At 42.1% G+C, this 11,324-nt stretch overlaps 1 protein-coding gene across 10 annotated transcripts in view; it reads left to right on the top strand.

The window, feature by feature from the left end:
* The window catches only part of MRTFB (myocardin related transcription factor B), a 317,022-nt gene that overhangs the window by 103,524 nt on the left and 202,174 nt on the right, over positions 1-11,324 (top strand). For 6 of the 10 annotated variants that reach the window (XM_086375689.1, XM_086375686.1, XM_086375687.1 and 3 more), the window contains one exon: positions 10,799-10,861. The gene's annotated coding sequence lies outside the window, so the exon portion shown is untranslated. Of the gene's footprint in view, positions 1-29; positions 217-10,798; positions 10,862-11,324 lie in introns of those variants that run through there. The other 4 variants (XM_086375682.1, XM_086375691.1, XM_086375683.1 and 1 more) reach the window with 3 other exon arrangements.

The following is an 11,324-nucleotide window of genomic DNA, read 5'->3' as shown; positions in this document are numbered from 1 at the left end:
CTTAACCCGAAGGCGAGGGGGCCGCTCCCGAGGAAGGAGTCCAGCAGTTTCCAGGCCGGGGTCCGCGCGCGGCGCGGGGAGGGCGGGGGAGCACCGGGGGGAGCGAAGTCTCGCGAGATCGCGCGCGGCGGCGGCGGCGGCGGCAGCGGCGGCGGCGGTGGCGGCCCGGGAGGTGAGCTGCGGGCGGCGGCGGCTGCCGTTTGGGCTGAGGAGCGGGTGAGAGCGGCGGAGATCGAGGGCCAGGCGGGGGACCCGGCCGGGCGGGCGGGCGGCCCGCGTTCTGGGCGGCCACCTCCGTCGGCCCCGCGGCTGCAGCGGAGTCGCCCGGTCCGCGCTGTCCCGGGACCCGAGCGGGCGCGGCGGGGCGGGGCGGCCGGGCCGGGGCCGCGGGGCGGCCGGGCCAGTCCCCTCGTAGCCCGCGTCCGCTCGCGGGTGCGACCGCGGGGCGCGCCTCAGTTTCCCCCGGCGGCGCGTTGGCGCGGGAGGACGCGGCGCTGCCGGGCGCGGCAACACCGTTCAGTGAGCCTTAATCGTCTGCCGGCACTTAAGCGGTTCCGCTCGGGGCTGCACGCAGAGGTGAAGCGCCCTGCCCAGGGTCACGCCGCTGGGACGCGGTGGAGTCGGGGTTCACACCCGGGCACCGCGACTCCAGCGCCCCGCCCCGTCCTTGCCTCCCATCCTTCTCCCCGCCCCCACTCGCGGGGTTTTAGGGCTCGAATTCTCAGGTTCCGATTGAGCTGCAGAGGGTGTGTCTGGGGGGGCCCCTCTCTCCTCCTAATTGAATGCAGCATGGCACAGCAGTTTCTTGGAGGAGAGTCCTCGGCCTTTGTCAGCTTCCCCAAAGGGTCCCTGTTTCCGAAATGGACAAAAACTTTTCTTTGGCCCTGTGTGAGGGCAGAAGTGGGCTTAAAAGCAGCAGTGTGTGTCTGGGATAGGATGTCCGATCGAATGGAAGTGGAATATTGGAGCCCAGGGCTTGCTTTAAGCAAAGGAAACTTTTGTGTTTTTTTGTTCGGCACGTGATTCCAGTCTTTGGAGCGGTAGTGCTCAACTTTGTCAGAACCAAGGCCCCTCCCCTTTGCAGCAACTGTTTGTAAAGCCCCCTTTACAGCTCCAATGAAATTCATCAGACATAAAAGCTACCTACGTACGTAAGTGAAAACCACTGTGATGCTCCGATTTAAATGTTAGAAATAAAAGAACAATACATGACATGCATTGCCACATCATGTCTAGCACGTTACTGCTGTGCTGCAGACTGGAGTGCTCCTACCTGTTTCTAGTAAATAAGCTTGGGTTGAAGAGAGGTAAAAATGTCAGGAGCTATTTCATACAAGGAAAGGAAAGATTAGAGGTCTAGGTAGACACGGGAGTGGAGGACACCTTAAGTATTGGAGTAACTTATTTAGGATTATGAAGATACACGCCTAGATTGAGTTAGGAGTAAACAGGACAAGACAAAGTACAGACTATCTCAGTCAACATAGAAATAATACTAATATAGCCCTTCCGTGAATGCCAGACTTCAAACAACATTGTAGGGCATCTTTTGTGCCGCAAGCTTTGAAGTACTGCTGCTTTGAGGCAACATGCTGGATTCCTACTGCTTCTCTCTGATAATAAAATATTAGCTAGATTGAAGGGTTTTTGTTTGATTCGGTGGCAGTATCTCACATAGGGTAGATAAGCTCAGTGTCCTGACACTGCAATTGTATGTTGAGTTAATGCTTGGTGTGTGGAAATAGTCACTAATTTTCAGACCCTAGTCATTCAGTCTTAACTTGCTTTAGCTACCTTCTCTTAAATTCCTAGGGTTTTTCCATAATTTCTTGTAAAGTATTTAGTATTATGTTCTGAAGTAAGGCCAGTTAAGGTGATTAATCTGGCTGGTCATTGAACAGTCTCAGGACCAGGATAAATCTTCATTATGTGGATCTAGTCCATGCATTGTGAGAAGTTGGAGCATCTTGGCTCCCAAGCTGCAAATGCTAGTGGTGTACCCCAATCACTTTGGTAACTAAGCATGTCAGAGGACCTCACATGTCTCAAGGTCTAGCTCCATTGAGAGTGACTCTAAATTGTAAACTCAGTTATAGCAGGGAAGAGGGCAGAATTTAACTGACAGTTTTTGTTGGAACATTTTTTCCCCTGTTCTTTCTGCATGTGTGCTAAGTCGCTTCAGTCATATCTGACTCTTTGTGACAATATGGACTGTAGCCCGCCAGGCTCCTCTGTCCATGGGATTCTGCAGGCAAGAATACTGGAATGGGTAGCCGTGCCCTGTTCCAGGGGATCTTCCCCACCCAGGGATCCAACCCGTGTCTCTTGCGGCTCCTGCATTGCAAGCGGATTCTTTACTGTTGAGCCATCGGGGAAGCCATTCTTTCTTTCTGCTTACTAATATCCATGTTAGAGAATTTGGCCAATACATATTGAACAAGAGTGAAAATTAAAATGAACTATAGTTACATTGTCCTCTGTGCTCCTGATAGGATTCATTAGAAATTCTGATTTCATTTGAAACTGAGTTAGTCTTACTGCCATGGGGAAAATGCAAATTGAGTTAAGATAGTTCAACTCCAGCTCTTATACAGCTATAGTGTAACAAGATGAATTTCTTCAACTTTTGTTAAATCCACACAGGAAGTTTATTTTTCCTTTCTGTTGGATAGATAAACTGACTTCTTTGCTGGAAGATGTTTGTTGTTCATTTGCTTGTTACTTTTGAAAGGTGCTATGGAAACAAACATGTAAGGTTGTTGTCAGAATAGAAGGATGTATTTTAAATTGCCTAGAGATAGATACATTGAATCCTTCCAGATGGGAAAATTATCCAAATTAAGAATGATTACTTTTTATTACTTTGCACAAGCAGTATTATGTTTCAGGGTAAAAAGAGGTCACTCCTTTTTTGTCTTTTTTAATCACTACCTTTTAAAAAAATACTCCTGTACAAAAATGAACCGAGTCATATTATGTGCGTGTTGGAACTTTTCACTGTTTTAGGTATGGGGACAAATTGTTGAGTGAACAAAAATCCATGCTTCTATAGATGAAAATGCATAATTTATTATGTACATATCTCTGAGATTTATAATTAAGCCATTTCATTGATTTTTAAGATGCATGTCTGAGATAGACTCTTGTCTTAAATTGACATGTCAGGGCTTCATTGGCAGCTTTTGTTCTTAGTGTTACACTGAATAATAGTGTGTATGGAAATGATGGTGTCCTAGATGCAGTGAGGTAGGGATATGCGGAAATGTCAGCACTTTGATTCATGTTTAACACCAAAACCTTTGTCCAAAGAATGACTTGCAAAATGCAGATACATACCAGTTCCAGGTTCTTCCATCTAAATTAGAATTCTTTACTTGGAAGATTCCTATAAACATTTCTCCCCCATGTAAAGCAAATGGAGAATTAGTGTTTGTAAGTATAAGAACCATCTGAAAATATGTTTAGAAGGAAACAAACTGCTTGATCATTTTTCATGGAGAGAAGATGGTGTGGCTAATGTTTGAAGTAAAGGTAATCAGACAGTATAACCAGGTGGATGTATGAACGTGCCTTCTTTTTTCTTCCCCCATTCTGAAAGATTCCTACGTCCACTTATAAATGAAGGTTGTCTCAAATGAGACATCCTTAAGTTGAATTTCAACAATTCACTGTTATTTTAATAAGATATAGTGGCTCAGATGGTAAAGAATCTGTCTGCAATGCAGGAGACCTGGGTTCAATCCCTGGGTCAGGAAGATCCCCTGGAACAGGGAATGGCAACCCACTCCAGTATTCGTGCCTGGAGAATTCCACGAACAGAGGAGGATGACTGGCTACAATCTGTGGGCTTGCAAAGAAGTCGGACACGACTGAGCAACTTTGACTTTTTTCACTGAGTGTATTTATTCTGTGTTAAAGACAGAATTTATATGGGAGGCTACGTGGTGTCCCCCAGCCTAGAAATCTGTGTAAGGACCCTACTGAGGGCAGGTTTCATAGGAAACTCAACCACTGAAGACTGCATACCTTCTTCCAGGTGGATTTGAGCTTTTCTTTGTAAGTATGCTCCCTCAACCAGCTGCACACTCGCAGCCTCCTGAAGCTTGTTTGAAATGCCAGCTCTGGGGCTTACCTCAGACTACTGAACCAGAATCTGCTTTTTAATAAGATTCTCCTCAAGTGATGCATGAAGATGTATATCGAGCACTTGGCCAGATCACTGACTCTCAGACTGGGGTGCTTATCACCAGAACTGCTCCCTACCACTCCCAGAGTTTCTAATTCAGTGGGTCTGGACTGGGGTTTGAGAATTTGCACTTTTAACAGGTTCTCAGATAATGCTGATGCTGCTGGCCCAGGGACCATACTTTGAGAACCACTAGGCGAAAGCATCCTCGTTATACTTTTTCTATTCTTTTTTCTGATTTCTTGTCCTCCAAATAGTGCTTTTAGAGATTACTAAAATGTGCTTTAGCTTGATTAAAGAAAAACTTAAAAATTGTCTTGTGTGATTTTTAGTGATGGTCACACTAAATTTGCTTGTTAACATCTAATTCATAGAAAAATTATTTTATTTTTATTATTTTTTAAATTGAAATGTAGTGCTTTACAATGTTGTGTTAGTTTCAGGTGTACAGCGAAGTGATTCAGTTATACATACATACATATATATATACACACCCACACATATGTATTCTTTTTCAGATTCTTTTCCATTTTAGGTTATTATAAGATATTGAATATGGTTCCCTGTGCTATACAGTAGGCCCTTGTTGTTTATCTTATGTATAAAAGTGTGTATCTGTTAATCTCAAACTCCTAATTTGGGAAAACATTCCCTTTTAATGTGTGTTGGATTTTGACTCTAGGTGATAAGTAGTTCTCTTTCTCTTTCTCCTATGAAGTACATTTTTAACACTTTAAAATTCTTTTTGTATATATAAAATGTTCATGTGATTCAAAAACTAAAAAAATCTATTTTGAGGAGTCTAATTTCCAGTATTGTTTTGGTTTAACATGCTGTCTCCAGCCTTAGAGAATGTTTTCTATTTGTTTCCTATAGATGTCTGTTGTTTCTTTGTGTAGATACAAGCAAATACTAGTATACTATATATACCCACTCCTTTTATATGTAGGATGCTACATAAATTATTCTGACCCTGTTTTTTTTTTTTCCAGTAGTGTACCTTTAGCATCTTTCCACACTAGTATATAGAAAACATTTATTAACAGATGCAGGATATACTATTGTGTGGCCTGTGCCATAGTTTATTGAAGTTAACCCCCATTGATGGATAGTTGAATGTTTTCCAGTCTTCCAGTCACAGCCTGTGGTGAATAACGTTGTGCACACGTCAGTTCATATATGTGAAGTGTATCTGTGGGATACCTTTCTGGAAGTGGGATTGCTGGGTCCGTGAGCAGTGCGTTTATACATTTTGATAAATGCTGCCCACCTTCAGGGTTGTACCATTTTGAACCCTTGCAGGTATCTGTCTCCACAGCCTCTTGTAATAGGCTGATTTACCAGCCTTTGGATTCGTATCAGTCCAATAAGGTGGAAAGTAACTCATTGTGGTTTTAATGTGCATTACTTTGATCATGAAGGAGGCTGAGCATCTTTTCACATGCTTAAAGGCTCTTTCTTTCTTTTTTTACTTTACAATATTGTATTGGTTTTGCCATACATCAACATGCATCCGCCACGGGTGTACACGTGTTCCCCATCCTGAACCCCCCTCCCACCTCCCTCCCCTTACCATCCCTCTGGGTCATCCCAGTGCACCAACCCCGAGCATCCTGTATCCTGCATCGAACCTGGACTGGTGATTCGTTTCACATATGATATTATACATGTTTCAATGCCATTGTCCCAATCATCCCACCCTCGCCCTCTCCCACAGAGTCCAAAAGACTGTTCTATACATCTGTGTCTCTTTTGCTGTCTCGCATACAGGGTTATTGTTACTATCTTTCTAAATTCCATATATATGCGTTAGTATACTGTATTGGTGTTTTTCTTTCTGGCTTACTTCACTCTGTATAATAGGCTCCAGTTTCATCCACCTCATTAGAACTGATTCAAATGTATTCTTTTTAAGGCTGTTTCTTTTCTGTGAACTATTTGTTCATGCCCTTTGCACATTTTTCTTTTGAATTTTTTTCTTAACAATTTCTAGGAATTTATAAAATAGACCTTTGTGATGCAAATTCCAGTTTCCTCAAGCTTGTCATTTTTCAAAAGTTTACTTTAATGTATTTTGGTATAGAGAAGGCTTTAAAGTTTTTTCTTTAAATTTTAAGCAGTTAATATTTTATGGATTTTGAGTCATGAAAAGTCCTCCAAGAATTTGGATTTTGCCCATGTTTCTTTTCTTTAAGGATTTTTTTCCCTTTATGGTTTCATTTTTAAGCTTAAATCTTTGATCCGTTTAGAATTTATTCTGGTATTCAGGGGTGATATATAGATTCAGCTTTATCCATATGGCTACCACTAATTTTTAGCGATTTGTTTCAGAACATTATAGTCCAGATTTCCAAATATATTGGGAGACCTCTCTGGGCTTTCTGGTCAGTTCCATTAAGTCTTTCTGTTCCCGCACAAGCACACATTATTGGATTTATAAGATGTCTTAATGCCTGTAAAACTAGTTTGTCCTGTTGCCCTTCATTTTCCTGGCCATTCTTGCTTGTTTATTTTTCCATGTGAACTTTAGAATCATTTGTCAGTTCCAGAAAAGAAAAACACACTTTAAAAAAGTTGAGATAATGTTAAATTTATGAACTAACATAGGGAGAATTGATATCTTTCTGATATTGAATTTTCCATTCCAAGACCATGATGTATTTTTTTCATTTGTTTGGTTTTACTCCTGACTTCTAGAGCACAAATTTTTCTCATACAGGTTTTTCCCATTTCTTATTAAATGTATTATATGTGTGTATATTTATGTGAATTGGAGAAGGAAATGGCAACCCACTCCAATATTCTTGCCTGGAGAATTCCATGGACAGAAGAGCCCAGTGGGCTACAGTCCATAGGATCACGAAGAGACAGACATGACTAAGTGACTTGCATTTTCATTTCATATTTATATATATGCCTATATATACATATGTGTATGTTTTTATAAGTGAAGTCTTTATCTTTTTTAAGTGGTTTTGATTGTATGAAGGCTATTTATTTCTGTGTAAGTACAGAAGGTGATATACCTTGAAATTCTAATTAGTTTTTAACGAGCATCAAATTCTGCGGAATCCCTTATCCTTTTTTTGTCTGAAGAGAAAGAAAGCCTTGAAAGTCAGGCTTGCAGTTAAATTCTATAGCTGCATTTATGAGCTCAGTGGACATCTGGGGATCTGTTTGACTCCTCTGAGCCTCGGCTTCCTAATTAGTAACAGGAACAATTCTGGCTTGGTAAGAACATTTGGAGAATTAAGAAGAATGTGAAGTTCATCACTTAGTGCCTCTTCTACCACTGTCACTGCCAACAGCAGCTTGGATTGAGGTTGCTGTTCTCTTTTTTTCTTCCTCTTTCCCCTCTCACCTGTAAAAGAGAAAGACATTGTGAAGAAAAGTAATAAAACAATAGCAGACTTGAAATTAAAAATAAGCTGTGATTCACTCCGAGCAGGATAATCAGTGTCCTTGAGAAAAGAACAAACTCGACCCAGCATTTGAGGCCCCTCCTGCCTCTCTCTCTGACCTTGCTGCTGGTTGCCCTCTCGGATGCTCCCTGACCAGAGGCTGCGTAGCCTTCCCCAAAGGTCCCACGTTTCCTATAATGCCATCCCTTCCACTTAGGATGTTTTGCTACCTAATTCTGCCAGGTCAAACACGTGCTGCCCCGCACCCAATTAAAAACAGGATCTGTCTCCTTGTGTTGCTCATCTGTCCTATAGCTTAGTCCTGATAGACTGGAAGCTATGAGGAGAGAAAGTGTCACGTCCACCAAAGAATGCAGAATACCTGGAAAAGAGCAGACACTCAGATGTTTTTAAATAAGTTAATGACTAATTGATTTAGATCTTTCTTTGACTCGATGGACATGAGTTTGAGCAGGCTCCGGGAGTTGGTGAAGGACAGAGAAGCCGGGCGTGCTGCTGTCCATGGGGTTGCAAAGAGTCAGATACGACTGAGCGACTGAATTGAACCTGCCTTGTGTCATATGCCTGGGTAATTCTGTCACCCACTACATTGTAAGCATGTTGAAGATAAGGATTATGCCATTTCTCAATAATTATAGTAAAGTAGGGAAAACCATTAGACCATTCAGGTATGACCTAAATCAAATCCCTTATGATTATACAGTGGAAGTGAGAAATAGATTTAAGGGACTAGATCTGATAGAGTGCCTGATGAACTATGGGCTGAGGTTCGTGACATTGTACAGGAGACAGGGATCAAGACCATCCCCATGGAAAAGAAATGCAAAAAAGCAAAATGGCTGTCTGGGGTGGCCTTACGAATAGCTGTGAAGAGAAGAGAAGTGAAAAGCAAAGGAGAAAAGATAGAAGCATCTGAATGCAGAGTTCCAAAGAATAGCAAGAAGAGATAAGAAAGCCTTCCTCAGCGATCAATGCAAAGAAATAGAGGAAAACAACAGAATGGGAAAGACTAGAGATCTCTTCAAGAAAATTCGAGATACCAAGGGAACATTTCATGCAAAGATGGGCTCGATAAAGGACAGAAATGGTTTGGACCTAACAGAAGCAGAAGATATTAAGAAGAGGTGGCAAGAATACACAGAAGAACTGTACAAAAAAGATCTTCACGACCCAGATAATCATGATGGTCTGATCACTCACCTAGAGCCAGACATCCTGGAATGTGAAGTCAAGTGGCCCTTAGAAAGCATCACTACAAACAAAGCTAGTGGAGGTGATGGAATTCCAGTGGAGCTATTTCAAATCCTGAAAGATGATGCTGTGAAAGTGCTGCACTCAATATGCCAGCACATTTGGAAAACTCAGCAGTGGCCACAGGACTGGAAAAGGTCAGTTTTCATTCCATTCCCAAAGAAAGGCAATGCCAAAGAATGCTCAAACTATTGCACAATTGCACTCATCTCACATGCTAGTAAAGTAATGCTCAAAATTCTCCAAGCCAGGCTTCAGGAATATGTGAACTGTGAACTTCCACATGTTCAGGCTGGTTTTAGAAAAGGCAGAGGAACCAGAGACCAAATTGCCAACATCCGCTGGATCATTGAAAAAGCAAGAGAGTTCCAGAAAAACATCTATTTCTGCTTTATTGACTATGCCAACGCCTTTGACTGTGTGGATCACAATAAACTGTGGAAAATTCTTCAAGAGATGGGAATACCAGACCACCTGACCTGCCTCTTGAGAAACCTGAATGCAGGTCAGGAAGCAACAGTTAGACATGGAACAACAGACTGGTTCCAAATAGGAAAAGCAGTACGTCAAGGCTGTATATTGTCACCCTGCTTATTTAACTTCTATGCAGAGTACATCATGAGAAACGCTGGGCTGAATGAAGCACAAGCTGGAATCAAGATTGCCGGGAGAAATATCAATAACCTCAGATATGCAGATGGACACCACCCTTATGGCAGAAAGTGAAGAGGAACTAAAAAGCCTCTTGATGAAGGTGAAAGAGGAGAGTGAAAAATTTGGCTTAAAACTCAACATTCAGAAAACGAAGATTATGGCATCTGGTCCCATCACTTCATGAGAAATAGATGGGGAAACAGTGGGAACAGTGTCAGACTTTATTTTTGGGGGCTCCAAAATCACTGCAGATGGTGACTGCAGCCATGAAATTAAAAGACGCTTACTCCTTGGAAGAAAAGTTATGACCAACCTAGATAGCATATTTAAAAGCAGAGACATTACTTTGCCAATAAAGGTCCGTCTAGTCAAGGCTATGGTTTTTCCAGTGGTCATGTATGGATGTGAGAGTTGGACTATGAAGAAGGCTGAGCGCTGAAGAATTGATGGTTTTGAACTGTGGTGTTGGAGAAGACTCTTGAGAGTCCCTTGGGCTGCAAGGAGATCCAACCAGTCCATTCTGAAGGAGATCAGCCCTGGGATTTCTTTGGAAGGAATGATGCTAAAGCTGAAACTCCAGTACTTTGGCCACCTCATATGAAGAGTTGACTCATTGGAAAAGACTCTGATGCTGGAGGGATTGGGGGCAGGAGGAGAAGGGATCAGTGGAGGATGAGATGGCTGGATGGCATCACTGACTCAATGGACCTGAGTCTGAGTGAACTCCGGGAGTTGGTGATGGACAAGAAGGCCTGGCGTGCTGTGATTCATGGAGTCACAAAGAGTGGACACGACTGAGCAACTGAACTGAACGATAGTGAAAACTAACGTTCATCAAACATTTTATTATGTCCCAGAAACTGTTTTAAAGTCCGTGATGTGGATAATCTATCATAACCCTCAGCCGACTTAGGAGTTGAGTCCTATTATTAGGTACTCGGGGAAACCCAGGCACAGGGGCTTATGGACTTGCTCAGGAGCAGACAAGCAAGGACGTGGTAGTGCTGAGGCTCAGGCAGGTGTTCTTAATCTAGCAACCCAGCTTTTCACCTGCTGTGAGGTTGACTATAGTTAGGTATAGGTTCTTGAACCATTTAGGGAAAGTTATTCAATTCCACTTGAACCTGCTCACTTTTCTGCCCAATCTTCCCATTTTAGTAACTTCTATTTTATTCATTCTGATTCCTCTCAGACTTGATGTTCTCCGAGATACTTTCTCTGACCACCCTGCCTGGCATGCCGTAGATGTTGAATAAAAAGTAATTTTAACTTTTTTTCTCTCTAGGTTCCCAGTAAAGGTGCTAAGAAAGAATGTGAGACAGGAAAATAATTAAACATTTTTACTGAGGTAAGTTTTTTATGATTTAATTTTTTTTTTTTTAAGAAAATGTCTCTTATTAAAAAAAAATTTCCCTCCATACCTGGTTTCTGAAGATACAAGAGGGAGATTGTTGTTTTAGGAGTGTGTCAGTTGATAGAACCTGGGGTTCTTAAGGTGGTTGCCAGAAATGTGGGCTTCTGATTAAGGTCATTTGGCTTCCTTACTTCTTTGACTTGAATCTTTAATAAATTTCCGTTATCTCCTTGTTTTAAAGCCTGGTGCTGAGCAGGAGATCTCACAGGTGGAAATCCATAAGCTGTTTGGTGATTATACATACTTGCAATGTTCAGTGAAAACTTTTGATTTTAAAGTAGGGAGCTGAAGGGATTTGAAGCCACTTGGTGAGATTGCAACACTTCATTTTCTTAAATGAAAATGTGTTGTTTTTTTTCTTGCAGTAGTGAGAAAAAACTTCCATTAATGACACCTA

The sequence above is a fragment of the Bos grunniens genome, chromosome 25 (assembly GCF_055505025.1).
Source record: "Bos grunniens cultivar Pamir isolate PY7600 chromosome 25, Bosgru_T2T1.0, whole genome shotgun sequence".
Classification (NCBI taxonomy): Eukaryota; Metazoa; Chordata; class Mammalia; order Artiodactyla; family Bovidae; genus Bos; species Bos grunniens.
This window is presented reverse-complemented; position numbering and strand designations above follow the sequence as displayed.